Genomic DNA, 13,844 nt, shown 5'->3' with positions numbered 1-13,844 from the left:
CTTCCTTATTAAAGCTTTGATGTTAGCGCTTGTTTGCTTTATTTCTTAATCTATCTTCTCGAACTATAAGAGAAGCCCTTTCTTTCCTTTATCAGCAGGCTTCCAGGTTCGCAACTAGACTCTTATCTGACTTTCACAGCGAAAACCCACCCAGATAGAACTGTTACTAGAGCAGCTAAGATAGAGCATAAATCCAGTTCTTTTAGTGAGTGAGGAGGGAATCTTGAATAACCATTCAATTAGAACACACAAGTACTAGAGCAGCAACCCTCCGCTTTAACTGGAACAGCGGAGCAGAAAGCGCCTACTTGACGAGCAGGAGCAGCGAAGAAAGACAGACTTCCACACGGGGGGAATGGAAGAAGCACAGGAAGGAGAGGAGATAGAAAGAAAGATGTGCGCGTTAATTAAGCTTATATTTAAGTGCGCTGGCGCGTTTAGCTGTGTTATTGAGCTGGAGAGGGGAGACAGACCGTAAAGGAAGGGGACAGTCCTTGAATAACTAATATCGAAACATAAGATGAGTAAAGAGAGAGGAGGCAAACTCGATAACCGAGCCCGCAATCACACTGCTCTTGCATATCTACCGGAGCAAGGCGAGGAAAGCAAGTCTGCTAGTCCGAAAGGGCTAGCTAAGACAAGGCTGCTAGGCTGAAGGCAAGGAAGGCTAGGCCGGCAACTGCTGGCTGTCGACGAGGAGGAGTCAACTAGCGATGCCAGCTTCTGAAAGATTCAGATTTTCATATCTATTTCAAAACAAGGCAAGTTCAAAAAGTCATTTTAGCCAAACAAGCAAAGGAATGAGCGCCTCGCCTTTACTCTAATAAGGGCGTTAGCGCAGTGCGAGTTACGGAACACATTTTTGCTTTGCTATGCTACTAATACGCGTATTTGCTCTGCTATTCTGCCCTCACCTCTCCAGCTGGGCGTAGACTCTTATGGGAAGAACTGCTATCCGTGCGTCAGTTGTAATCTCTCCCTTGGTGTGTGGGTGGGGATTTCACACGACCCTTCTTCTTGCGGATAAAAAAGGGTGGCAGAAAAGGCATTTTTTGTAGCATGGAGGAGTTTGCTGACTTCATTCTGGTGGCCAGTCTGGTTGAGCTTCCTCTGGGTGGATCTGACTATACTTAGACCAAAAGCAAGGTGAAGCAAACATTCAGCGCAGGTTAGATCGCTTTCTTATATCCAATGATTGGGACATCACGTTTCCCCATCCAAAGAGCTAGTTCCCGATCCATCTCTGACCACCCCCAGCAAGCTACGCACACTTCTAGCGCACAAGCCCCTTTACTCTGCAGTAAGCGCACAAGCCCCCCTATGGAGTCAAGCTGGCTCGCTTCGCTTTGAGAAGCAAGTAACTTCACTTCAAGCTGGGTAAGGGAAGGCAAGGAAGTAACTGAGGGAAGGGACCTTTACCATTTCGCTTCTTCAAGCTAGTAGCCTTTGTGCGGCTGACTCCTGCCTTTCTCAATCATTATGATGAGTGCCACATCTCTAAGCCTCGATCTCAATCTGCTATGCTTACGCACAAGACTACCCCTCTTCCCGAAAGCTTCGCGGGCACTAAAGCTGCAAGTAAGCTCACGGGCATACGCGATAGGGCACTAAAGCTGCAAGTAAGCTCTCGGGCTCATGCTTGCTACTGCTCTCGGGCACGCACTGCGCTCCTGCTCCTCGCTCCGTTCAACTCGTGCTTCTTCTTCTCTATCTTATCTTAATTTCGTATATAATAACAGTGTCTTTCTTCATTTAGTAAGCTAGTTGATCGAGAAACCTGCGCCCAAAGTGCTTTCGCGAAAGCCGGTCACCGTTTGGCTAAGATCCTTGATGACTTATGAAGAAAGCCAGACTTCAAACAGTAGGGCAAAGAACATAACATTATAATATGAATGATATCTGAGAATAATAGCTAAGTGTAGCCTGTGACCTTCAAAGCTTGCTCAATTCTCCTTCCCTTTCCCTTCATATTCTGTTGAAACTCATTCCCCTACCCCGGCAACTCACTCTTTGCCAGTGAAGTCCTCCCACATCTTGACCCACTCGCTCGCTATCTACCTTCCCCACCGCCCTTCTTCAATAATTTCCGAGACCTTCGCAACACTAGACAAAGCGGTATCATTGCGTAATCTATCCCCAAAAGAATCAATAAGGCGGCCCACCGGGAGCCACGGGTCGAACCATAAATTAGTGGTGGACCCATCTCCAATGAGATGTCGGATACACCATGTAGCGAAGTCCCTAACACGAAGAATGCCTCGCCAAGCCCAAGAACAATCCCAAGGAATCTCTTTTTTCTTTTTTTATTATAATTAGAATGAATTATGAGAATAATTCTAATAATAGCTAAGCGGGCACTAAAGCTGCAAGTAAGCTCTCGGGCTCGGTTTTTCCTGAACCCATAGTTCTAGTTTCTCTCGAAATAAGATATTTCTTTTCTTCCGAAGTCGCATTTCCCGCAGCAGCATCCAAAGCAGCAGCTAAAGCCTCATTCCGGACTGAGACCGTAGAAGAGTAATCATTTACCTAGGTCACTTGCCGAATCTCAAGGTAGAGACGAAGCTTCCGAAGACCCTGAATCCACGGGTCCAGGTAATGTGAATAGATAGGTATAGGCCCTTTCGGCCTGACCGAACTGAAATCAAAGGGGCGCAACGGCTTTTCATAGGCGGAGGCTTGAGCGCTTTCTGGCTCGCTTCAAGCCTGAAAACGCAAGATGTTTTCTTTCTACTTGGCTAAGATGTCTTCTTTCTTTCATTCTCATTGATGAATGAATTTGCATTTCATTCTTTCATTATCTTTCTAAATTGATGAATGAATTTGCAAGGATGTCTTATTTCTTTCATTAGAATTTCTGAAATTCTTTACATTTCTTTCTTGAATTCTCATTTCTAAATTCCTTTTTGAACGAATTATATGTATAATTCTTCTTCTTTTTAAATCTATTTTACCCCGTTGCTTGTACTTTGATTGTCGAGATTGGGTTGGTGTTCAGTGTACCTATCTGTATCGAAAATCAAAGAATGAAATTACAATGAATGAAATTGAATTTCAAAAGAAAGAAAAAGAATGCCAAACGCGCTACGGCTTTCGCGCTTGAGTTTGATTGCTCCCTGCATTCGGGGTGAATGAGCCAGTTCCGTTCTAATCTGAACGGGACGGGATAGGACCAAGGGTAGGAGACTGATTAATCCGGGCGGAAGTCAGATATAGAATTAGGAATCACTTGACGTTTGACCTTGACAAAAGACAGCGCCTCCTCACTTACTAGCATACGATCAATTCTCTCCAGAATTCTATCTCTTCCTCTCCTTATCTTTGTCCAGGTGAAGAATCCACTTGATGGAGACCAGAAAGAAGAGGCTTTCCTGGAAAGATTAGAATTCCTCTATTAGATTAGCATTCCCCAATCTACCGCCGCTGCTATCTTAGACAACTATTGAAGTGAAGATCCAAAGGCGAACAGCCACCTAAACGAGTTCTGCGGCTACCGACGATCGCAAGTTTGGTTGGTAAGTAGGCTTTCGAGGCTCAACTACTTCACTAGCTGAGGCACTTCTAGCGGACCTACCGATCATGCAGGGGAATCCAGCAAGAATAGGCCAAAAAGCGTAGGCTTGTTTCCTGCGCTCACGCCTGCGAGCGAAGCGCTCAAAGCGATGCGAGCCAGCTTGTAGTAAGAGGGGGGCACTTGCAGCCTTATCTCGCGTTTTCACTGCCCGCCGTACGTGACTTAGCAAGCGTTTGGCATTCTTTTTCTTTCTTTGTTTTATTTCAGAATGAGAATTGAAGAAATGAATTGAATTTCATTCTTTCAGAAATTCATTTTTTTGGCTCGATTTTGCATGCTCTGCTCCCAAAATGCGGAGAGACTTGCGAGGGCAGATCCGGGTTGGTTGGTCCCCGGAAAGTCATGGGAGAGGCGGGCTAAGTGAAATAATAGACTGGCGCCACTATAGAATCTTATGAATCACGCACGGCACACTTTCTATATCTCCGTCTACAAGGTGAACAGCTTAGCTTACAGCACAGCGTGTTCGCCACCACACAGGCTGGCTGGTGCATAGGTCAGCCCGAGAGGCATGACCCTTCGATTAGAACACCCCATATCTCGTGACACGCGGAGCGTGGCATTTCCTTTTTTTCTTTTTTATAAAGTCCGTATAACTTCTAACCAACAGATTCATTCTTTATGAATCAAGTACCATTCAAAGGGTGCATTGCCTCAAAGAGTGAAGAAGAGAAGGGCTTTGTATAGACACTCTTCCGCCATGTTCGTTGCCCTAGGCTCACCATTATTTCATTCCATTCAATTGATGGGTTCTAGCTCCAAAGAACATATACATGGAGCTATGTCGACTTACGTACGTCTCGTTGACCCGATCAGGTATACCACGTATCATCCCCTCTTTCCATAGAGGAGAGATAAAGAAAAAGAAAAGATATAGTGATCGTGCCGTAGACCTTGTTCCTTTCTACTTGACGTTCTTTTCCTCGGTTTTTTATTACATAAGGTAGCTTGCTTACTTAGCGCTTGCGCTAAGGATCTAAGGATTCAGAGTCAAACTTTGATTTGAAAAAAAAAACCTTTCCCTTATTAGCCGGAGTACAAGTGTACCCATAACATAAAAGCTCTTTTCATCATCAGAAACAACCTGATTTCCGACCTCTTGCATTGCATTACCATAACGAAAAGAGAAATTCTTTCAAAAAAGAGAAATTAAAGAAAGAATTTATGAAAGAAAGAATTGAAGAAATGAGAATGAAAGAATGAAATGCAAATGAATGAAATTCTAATTCAAGAAAGAAGACATCCTTGCAAATGAATGAATCAATGATAATGAAAGAAAGAAGACATCTGATCTTAGAAAGAAAGAAGTCTGACAAAGAATGAAATGTAATTCATTGTCATTTCATTCTTTCTTTCATTTTCTTTTCTTTGTTTTGTTTTTTCGTAAAATAAAAAGCTTTTTCCTAACTAAACGAAGAGGACTAATTACTTACTTGCTTGCCGAGCTTACCGAGCTAAACGAGTAACGACGAGCTTACCGAGTAACGAGCACACCGAGCAAGAGAGAGAGATAGATAGACAGAAAGTGTGTGATAGGCGGAAGCCCCCTGGTGCGGAAGCCCGGAAGCACTGAGCAACCGAGCAAGGGTGATTGATAGATAGACAGTTTTTTCAGAAAGTCTCTCAGGGGCGGTAGTGCGGTGGTGCGGATGCACTGAGCGACGGAAGCAAAGGAAGAATCAAGCTAGGGAGCTAGGGAACACTCCTGATTTGAAAAAGGCCTCTAAAAGGGCTTCTAACGCTTTGTAAGTAGGCAGGTCAGGTCCAACCCTAATAAGTTGTTCTCCTCGTACAGAAAGAGGATCTCGTCTTTCAGAGAAAGGAGCTAACTCGTCTTGGCTCCACCTTCAGCTCGGTCGTTCAACGATTCCTTCTTTCTCACTTCGCTCGCCTCGCCTTCCAAGAAAAAACGGGAAGAAAGCATAGCTCAAGCTCAGGAGCAAGTCCTTTCCTTGCTGATTCAAGTTTCTCGAGAACTATAGGCCGGTGCTTTAGACATTCGTGGAGTTTATGTCCCGGGCAGCGGGATATATGAGCAGCTTGCATATTTGAAATCCAAGTATTTATATATCTGGAAGATACTTCGCATTTTTTAAATAAACGGGCGAAACTTCTTCTGGGCATCGAATCATATAGCTTTTGAATGCCTTCCTTATAGTCTCGTCTAAAAGCTTATTCCATTTTGAAAGCTTGCAAAAAAACCTGCGAAAATCGCAGACCTTTCCTCATGGCAGGTATCTTCGCCAGGTCTAAGTTGGCCGGTTCTGGGGCGAATGAGAATTTCGATCGAGGCGCATGCGATCCTCTGAGACCCGCGTGAGCTGCCCTTATAGCAAAAGGGGCGGTAGGCGCGGCAAGCTTAAGGCCAGAGCTGGCCGCCAGCTTGCTGTGCTAACGCCCGTTTACTATTAAGGCATCTGCAATCATCAAATTCAGAGCAAAGAAAAACTACAGAATTTTGCTTTTTTTATTCCTCGTGGGTAGACATAGAGCCAACTTGAAGTAGCCTGCATGCAATTTTTTATGAGATAACACAAGGTTGCGTGTATGTATTCCACAAATTTTCTGTCTATATACATCCACACAACAAATGCATATAGCTACATATCTTGCATGCATACGAGATGTCTACAACTTAGACAGTTGCACTTGGTAGAAGCAACTGTTTGATGACCATAAACTGGTGATGATAAGTGGGGTCCACCATCTATAGAGAGGGTCAGAGCCTCAAGACCATGCACCAGATATTTGCAGTATAATCTGTACAGCTAATGCCCTCTCTTTCATTTCACTTTTGATTTCCAGAGCCTATCAAAGTCAAGAAACTAAACTCTTACCTGAGGGCCAATGGTGATTCCCATTACGCTCCACTGTCAAAGAAGAATTGCTCAGTTATACGTGTATACTAGTAGATATAAAACCTATATTAACTCTATTTGCACCCTTGATTTTATTATCAACAACCCGTTGGAGTCAGCAGCCCCGAAATGAATTCAGGAGGTCGCTGGTCTCTAGCAATAATAGGAGAAAATAGTCAGGCTGTGGCATGTGGAAAATCAAAGATGGGGGCAAAGAACATTTCTGTAGAAGTCTATCAACTGAGATTTTTGAGTTTATTTGAATTACCCGTGAGATTGCAACGGGAATCGGTTGTGTAGCTGACATTAACACTATTTGGCGAAGGAACATCGGTTGCATAATTTTTGTGTAGTAATTTACTCCGATGAAATCGAATGAGCCCAAAACCATATGAGACTGTTCTTTGGTGAATTTCGGTAGCCGATCTCCAACGTGGGATCTCATGGTAAGTGGATATTCACCATGGATTAATGGGTCCATGAACCCGCACAAGCCCCAACGAACAATTAAGCAATAATTGTTAACTAAGTAAATTGAGCAACGGTGCCTTGATCTCATGGCTAGTGATTCTCATTTTGCTTGACTCACCATCCATACATGAAGTCGATAGCTCGTTGAGCTGCATCACTGTTGGACGTCGATGCAGAGAAGGGCACAAACCTGTGGGACACCACGGTTATTCCAATAGAGCCTTTTTGAGAGGCCTGCCAAGACAATTCATCCGTAACGTTGATATACTCAGATCGAATATTTTGACAAATAAGGTTGTTTATGTGTGCATGTCTTGAAAGATGGATAGTAAACATTCTTGCAAGTTACAAATTTCTTATCCTTTCCAGTGGTTGTGATTATAGAATAGTAAACATCACCACCGTCGATCATGATCATATGCTGTTCAAACCAAACAATAGTTGGCAACGGTTTTGTCTCTCAAAAGCTAAATCTATACCTGGTATTTCTCCTTGTAGCGTTTCACAGCAGCCGCATGAGCAAGAAGCATGTTATGCCCCACAATATAAGGCTCCGTCCCCGAATTCTCTAAAGCAGAGGTCCGCATAATATAATCTCGAAAATCCGCCCGCCTGTAAGCAAAATGAGATTTTCTAGAGCTTTGACTAGATTAAAAGCATAGATCCGGCCGGTTCGGCCCGGTTTGGGATAGGAAAGCGTACACGATCTTGGAGCTTAAGAAACCGCTGTGGTGAACAACTCCTTCCCTCGGAACTGGTTTAGGCCTTCTCTCTCTCTACTCGAAACCTGCCCGACCTTTCATTTCGGAGAGTAACTCGAAAAAACTCCGTAAGGGCGAGAAAGGGTCCCGCCCAAGGAGGGAAAGCCTTTATTTATTTAGCCCTTTTAAAAAGTCCCTGTTAATTTCCTCTAGTCTGGAAAAAGGGCTTTTCCAATATCTTTTCGGCCGTGAAAGTCGTGAAAGTAGTGGAAATGGATTAGTTGAGGTTCCTGTGGCACTTCAGGTTTTAGGAAAGCGCCTTTTGACGCTGGGACTCATGGTCAGACGACGAGGTGTGGAACCACTAGTAAGACTACTACTGTTTTCATTGTTTCCTCGATTAAAGAAAGGATGGTGGAAAACTGGTTTATTGGAGACGAACTGGTCGAACAATTTAAACATGACGCTATACTGTATGAGTTATGCCGGACCACAGCCGCGCTGCTAATGGTCACTTTAAAATGTTTTTTTACTTTGACTGCATCAAAGAAATGACAGAGAACTGACTGGGATGATGGGACCTCATTAGAGTCTTTAGCTCTCTGCTGACGTCCGGCCTTTCTTTGCGTTTTGTAATGCAGAATAAGCCCGGCGACAAAGGGTGCCGCCCTTTGAAGCCCTTGCTTTATTATTAATTACAAGGTAAGGTAGTGCCTCCATTAACCACGCAAATATAGGATTATTCATTAGTTTATGAAATCAGCCTTCTTGTGTCCGTCGCGTGCATATGCAGCACCGGCCTGGTGGGACTTGGCCCTTGGCTTTTTAGGGCTTTTTTAGAGAGTAAGGTAAGGAGGGGTCTAGTTTTGACAGTATTTTCCTTTGGCAAGTTCCTGTGTAGCGAGCCCTCGGCGACTGAGAGGAAAGCCCCCCTTGAGGGGATTGGCTGACTTGGATTCCCGCGGGCACTCTTAGACTTCTGCAGCTCGCGGGCAGCCAGCGCACACACCAAAAAAATCTTGAAAGCAATGCTACACTTTGTATGTAGGGACTCCGGCCGCTGAGAGCGTCGAAAGCGGTCTTGAGCTTGCTTGAGTTTGAGCACGGGTCCGACCGCGCTAAACGGGCTAAAAACGCGCGTTTTCGCCGCCCTCTGGTCCCCTTCTGCATAGGCCTTTTAGTGCGTTCTAGGCCTCTCTATCGTGCTCCGCGCGCGTTTAGGGCTGACGTTTATTGAGAGCACTGTGGGTATTTTGCTTTAGGTGTTATCCCTGAGGGCGTTAGAAAGTGCCTTGTCAATGGCTTTATTGGTTTTATACTGCCAAAGGAGTTATTCCGTTAGGTTGTTTCCTGAGCTATCTTTCTTTTCCTTTTTCAGTCAGAGCAGAGTTTGTTTTCTTTCATTCGCTGACAACTAAGAAAACTCAAAATCACCCTCGACTGAGGAGTATGTCGGGAGCCTCGGAATAAGTCCTACCCATACCTACTGGCGAATAGTTCAGTGAGTGGGTTCGGGTAACACTCTACTTATTGATCTACCTATTCATTCCTCCCCCAGAGAAGATAGAGCTATCTTCCTTCAGAGATTGCTTGCATTGACGGTCATTACATTTTTTCCATTGCTAGGCCCCAAAACACTTTTTCGATGAAGGTACTTCGGACACATTTCATTCTCTCGAGCAGGGACAAATTAGGGCCCTATTTAATGAAATTTCTCATTAATAGATTAATGTGACAGGGGGTCGTTTTACTCTTTCTCAAACAGTAGGTTTTCGACGATTGATCCGAGAGGCCTATAAGAGAGAATAGGGGCGAGAGCGAGATGTTAGGGATTTCTATCTTCATCCCCAAGTCTCTCTCATTGATGAAGGGGGACATCTTCATCCATTAAACTCTTAGTATGCGTATGTTAGTTGACCCATCGAACGAACCCAACCTTCTATTTCAGATAGATAGATGTTGAGCTTAAATCGTTTCATTGGGATCAGTAGATGGGAACCCCGTGGTGACGAGTAGAGTAGGCAGCGAGTGGAGTGCGACTCCACTCGCTCATAAGCACGGAACGAGCCCTTAAAGGATAGCCCTTTGAGTATAGTTGTGAGAACTCCACGAGCTACAAACATATGAAATAGAGAGTTCCGTTCAGGAACGAGCATATTCAATAGAGCGAGTGGAGTGCTTACGCACGGAACGAGGCGGCGGGAAGCGAAGGCTGCTAAGCCGTAGCTATAAGTGTATGAGACTCTATGGGGCGATTCCGGCCGAGAGCCCTTTTTTCTTTTTTGAGTTTCCATCCAACTTCATCCTATGCTAGCCATTTCCATGCCGTTCAACGCTCTGTTGTAATTACCAAACGGTTGTATACCCAATCCCCCGTCTTCCTTGGGTTGGGCTACCAACGACAAGATTCTATTTCATCGTTTTTCTCTGCTTGTTCCTTCCCCTCCACAAGTACGGCAGAGTCTGTCGATGGCCTTCCTAAAACCAATTTGTGCCAGTAGTATGGTAGCCATGTGATTGGTATAAGCCGATAAGACATGTTTAATAAGTAGTTGTCTGCCACTGAGGCTAAGCCATGAATGACTCCTTTTGACTGCATTTTTTCCTGGTTTCGTTGCGCCCCTTCCAACTAGTTATAGATTGACGGTATATGGGACCAAGCCAAGTCAGTCCATAGATCATCTGTTAATCCTTCTTTGAATCCCAGTTGTCTTAGTATCCGTCGTCGTCTGGGGTTTGTAACATGACCAAAGTATACAAAAGTCTTGTTTTCCCCCCGGGGCTTAAAGGAAAACATTAAATAAAGTTTTGAAGCCTCGAACAGTCTCTCTATCTGGCTTTGTTATTATTACAGTGTCATCTGCAAACTGTGAGATAAGTGGTGCCATGGTTCCTGGAGAGATCTGAATGCCCTGCTGTTTTCCCTCTTGGAAGCTATGTTTGAGCAGTCGATTTCATGTCTCTGCAACCAGCCAGTAAGTAGAGATATGGAGAGAGGGGACAGCCTTGTCGCAGACCTTTGTTTGGTTCCTTTTATGAACCCCACAGATCGTCCATGGATCATTGGTGCTATCCATTGTATATAAATACACTAGAGTACCCTACTCTGCAAATCAAATTTTCCTTAAGCATATAGAAACCTATGATTAACATTATCGCAGGGTTTGGCGAGTTTAGTGATCATGGCTGGCTCACCTGATCTATCAGCTGAGTGGTAAGCCTCCTTGGGACAATCATCAATATCTCTGCCTATCCAAATGAGATTAGGAAGGCGCCCTTGTAGCAATAGGGCCAGCCTGTCTTTCAATCTATTGGCAATTACCTTAGTCATTCTCTTATACAGTGTAGTCCCCATAGCAATGGGCCTCGGTCTAGTGAGGTTTTGCTTTTTTGGGAATCATTGCAAGGAAGAAGGATTGAATTGCACCTGGTTTGCTCTGCTCCTGTTCGACTTCAATTACCATATGGAGATGGAGGTCGTCCTTAATAATTATGTTCCAGCACAGCACTGTCTTCCGAAGTTGAAGTTCAGTTGGAATCCATCTGGTCCAGTAGCTTTTTACTATGAACAGCTACCGGTTACCAGATTGAAGAATTTGGTTTGTGCCCCGGGGACTTTTTCATTGATGGACTGCAGCTATATGCTGTTGGCTTGAGAAGATGGATAAGTGTGAGAACAATTTCATAACTTCTTTCCTTATCTCCTCATGCTGAACCAGAACCTGGCCTGTTGGGCATTTCAATTGATGAAAGTGTGGATTCTGCGTTTCTTAATAGATGCGTGGAAAAAAGAAAAACCTTTTAACCACAACTGTCGAGATTGTAGGCGCAGCGACTCACTTGCCTGAGCTTCCAATCTTCTATACATACTATAGTCCTCTATGTGTTCTGCATGTGGTTCTCTCTCAATTGCTTGTTCCAATCTTCCTTTCCCATTCACGTGTTTCCTGCTTGTTTTGTAATGCCATTTCCTTCGATCCGCGGAGCCTTTAGTCGTTGTTGAATTGCTACTGCTACTAGTACAAGTCTTCGGTTAAAGCAGTAGGCAGGTCAAATTCCTGGGAGTTTCATTCCAAGTTTCCTCAATCAATTGTATACATTCTGCATTCAGAAGCCAGTGAGCGGAGCGCGGATGCGCTCGCTCAAAGCCGTCTCGCGCTCGCACACGCCCCCTTTACGCAATAGGGCTCAAATAGGCCTCCTCTGTATACAAGGTGCGCAGCCCCTTGTAGTAAGAGAGCCTACGGCGCCTCTTACTACAAGGGGCGTGTGCGATGCCCTAAGGCTTGTGCGCTAGATGCAGCAGCGAGCGCATCCGCGCTCCGCTCACTGGGGCTTGCTGGCTCAGGAATCGACTGGTTCCGAGCAGACTCGTGGAGCTGCTGCTTGGATTATCGTAGAATAAGAGGAGCCGTCTTTTAAAATGACTTTACTTAAAAGACAGATGCCGCCGCTGCGAGGCGAGGGAGCCACTTGTCTGGTCTTGCGATGCACTCACTCCCGTTACGAGAATGAAATGACGCCCCAGCAAGAATAGGCCAAAAAGCGTAGGCTTGAAGCCTGCTAGCGCACACGCCCTTGCGCGCCTACGGCCCTCTTGCTACTTTGGGCTACGCACCTGACGCAATTGGTGCTTATCGCACTCTTGCTATCAGGTATCAAGCCCAAAGTCGCAATAGAGCTTATAAAGCGCCTATTGCTATTGTAGGCTTGGGGGCTTGTGCGCTAGCCTTATAGCTTGGGGCCCCCTATGGCACTCTCGCTACAAGGGATTAAAGTTCCCCTCTTACGTAGGCTTGTGCGATGCCCCCTACTCTTAATAATGCCTTAAGCGCTCACCTTTTTTGGCCGAGACCAAGACTCCTTACTTATCGCACAAAGAGCGGCACAGAGCGGCCGGAGATTGATTGAAAAGGCAGCCCAGCCTGGCCCGCCCCTTTAGTGATAGTGAGAAAGAGCACACACAGACCTCCCCTGACCCACTAATCATCATCTGGCGCGAAGCAAAAAGAAAGGTCCCCCCTCCTTTCCTTCCCAGCCGCCCCCCTAGCCGCCTACCTACTCGTGCTCGTAGCTCGATCGGAGATCAAGAGTGTGGTCCGGCGGAAAACAGAAGTAGTCCGTATCAAGTGAAACGTGAATTGCTCAGTAGTGCTTCGCCACTACCGGAGCTGGCGGAAATAGCTTAATGGTAGAGCATAGCCTTGCCAAGGCTGAGGTTGAGGGTTCAAGTCCCTCCTTCCGCTCCAGGCTTCGTCGTTCAGTGGTAACGAGTAGAGTGCGTCAGTCATCGGTTCTTTTCCGGGCTTTTTCTTTTCTTTCTCATCGAGATTGGGTTGGTGTGTACCGTACTGTTATATGTTGCCTGAGGCCGGAGACCATCCGTGATTTCTGACTTTCTTTTATGAGGAGAATCGCAGTGGAGCCAGTGAGCGGAGCGCGGATGCGCTCGCTCAAAGCCAGCGGGCACTTAGAGTGCCCTATTGCAACAAGGTAAAGGGGCGTCAAGTGCCCCCATTACGTAGGCTTGTGCGCTAGCTTACGCGGGCGTGTGCGCGTTATGCCCTAAGGCTTGTGCGCTAGCCTTATAGCTTGGGGGCCCTAAGGCTGGCTTGTGCGCTAGTATGGCGTGTGCGCTTTATGGCCGCGATTGTAGGCTTGAGGCTTTCTACCTGATAGCAAGAGTGCGATAAGCACCAATTGCGTCAGGTGCGTAGCCCTGACGCTTAAGAGCTTGACGCGCGAGAGGGGCATGTGCGCATGGCAGCAAGTGGGCTTGAAGCGCCTATTGCGACTTTGGGCTGCAAGTGCCCGCGGGCGTCAGTGAAGAGGGCTTGAAGCCTGCCTATAAAGCGCCTTTACACAATAGGGCCCTTTATAGGCAGCCTCTGCTGCATCTCTGTTTCATTAAGCTTTCTACTCTCATATGCAACGGGGTGTCCCTCTTGCACCAATACCCCACCGATAGCAAAGTCTGAAGCGTCACTGTGGACTGAAAAGGTTGGGTGTGGTCTGGGAGTCGCAACACCCCGGATCTTTTCTCACGGCTTGCTTGAGGTCTTCGAATGCTCTTTGGCACTCCTCCGACCAAACCCACGCTCGGTCCTTCTTTAAGAGATCCGTAAGTGGAGCGGCTCGAAGTGCCAGATATAAACCGCCTATAATAGAATAGTTTACGAGACCAAGGAATGATCGTAACTCATTCACCTTGACTGGTGCCTCCCACTCGGTGATAGCACGGAC

At 45.9% G+C, this 13,844-nt stretch overlaps 1 non-coding gene across 1 annotated transcript; it reads left to right on the top strand.

Annotated features, from left to right (window-relative positions):
- Window positions 1-12,775: 12,775 nt before the first annotated feature.
- TRNAG-GCC (transfer RNA glycine (anticodon GCC)) lies at window positions 12,776-12,847 on the top strand. Its single transcript has one exon. It is a non-coding gene; the product is annotated as a tRNA-Gly (tRNA).
- Window positions 12,848-13,844: the final 997 nt, after the last annotated feature.

The sequence above is a fragment of the Aristolochia californica genome, unplaced genomic scaffold (genome assembly GCF_029961685.1).
Source record: "Aristolochia californica isolate CCGP_79_NKW_82.1479 unplaced genomic scaffold, dmAriCali1.0.hap1 SCAF_197, whole genome shotgun sequence".
In the NCBI taxonomy this organism is placed as follows: domain Eukaryota; kingdom Viridiplantae; phylum Streptophyta; class Magnoliopsida; order Piperales; family Aristolochiaceae; genus Aristolochia; species Aristolochia californica.
Note: the sequence above shows the minus strand (reverse complement) of the source record. Positions and strands in the feature narration are given on the sequence as shown.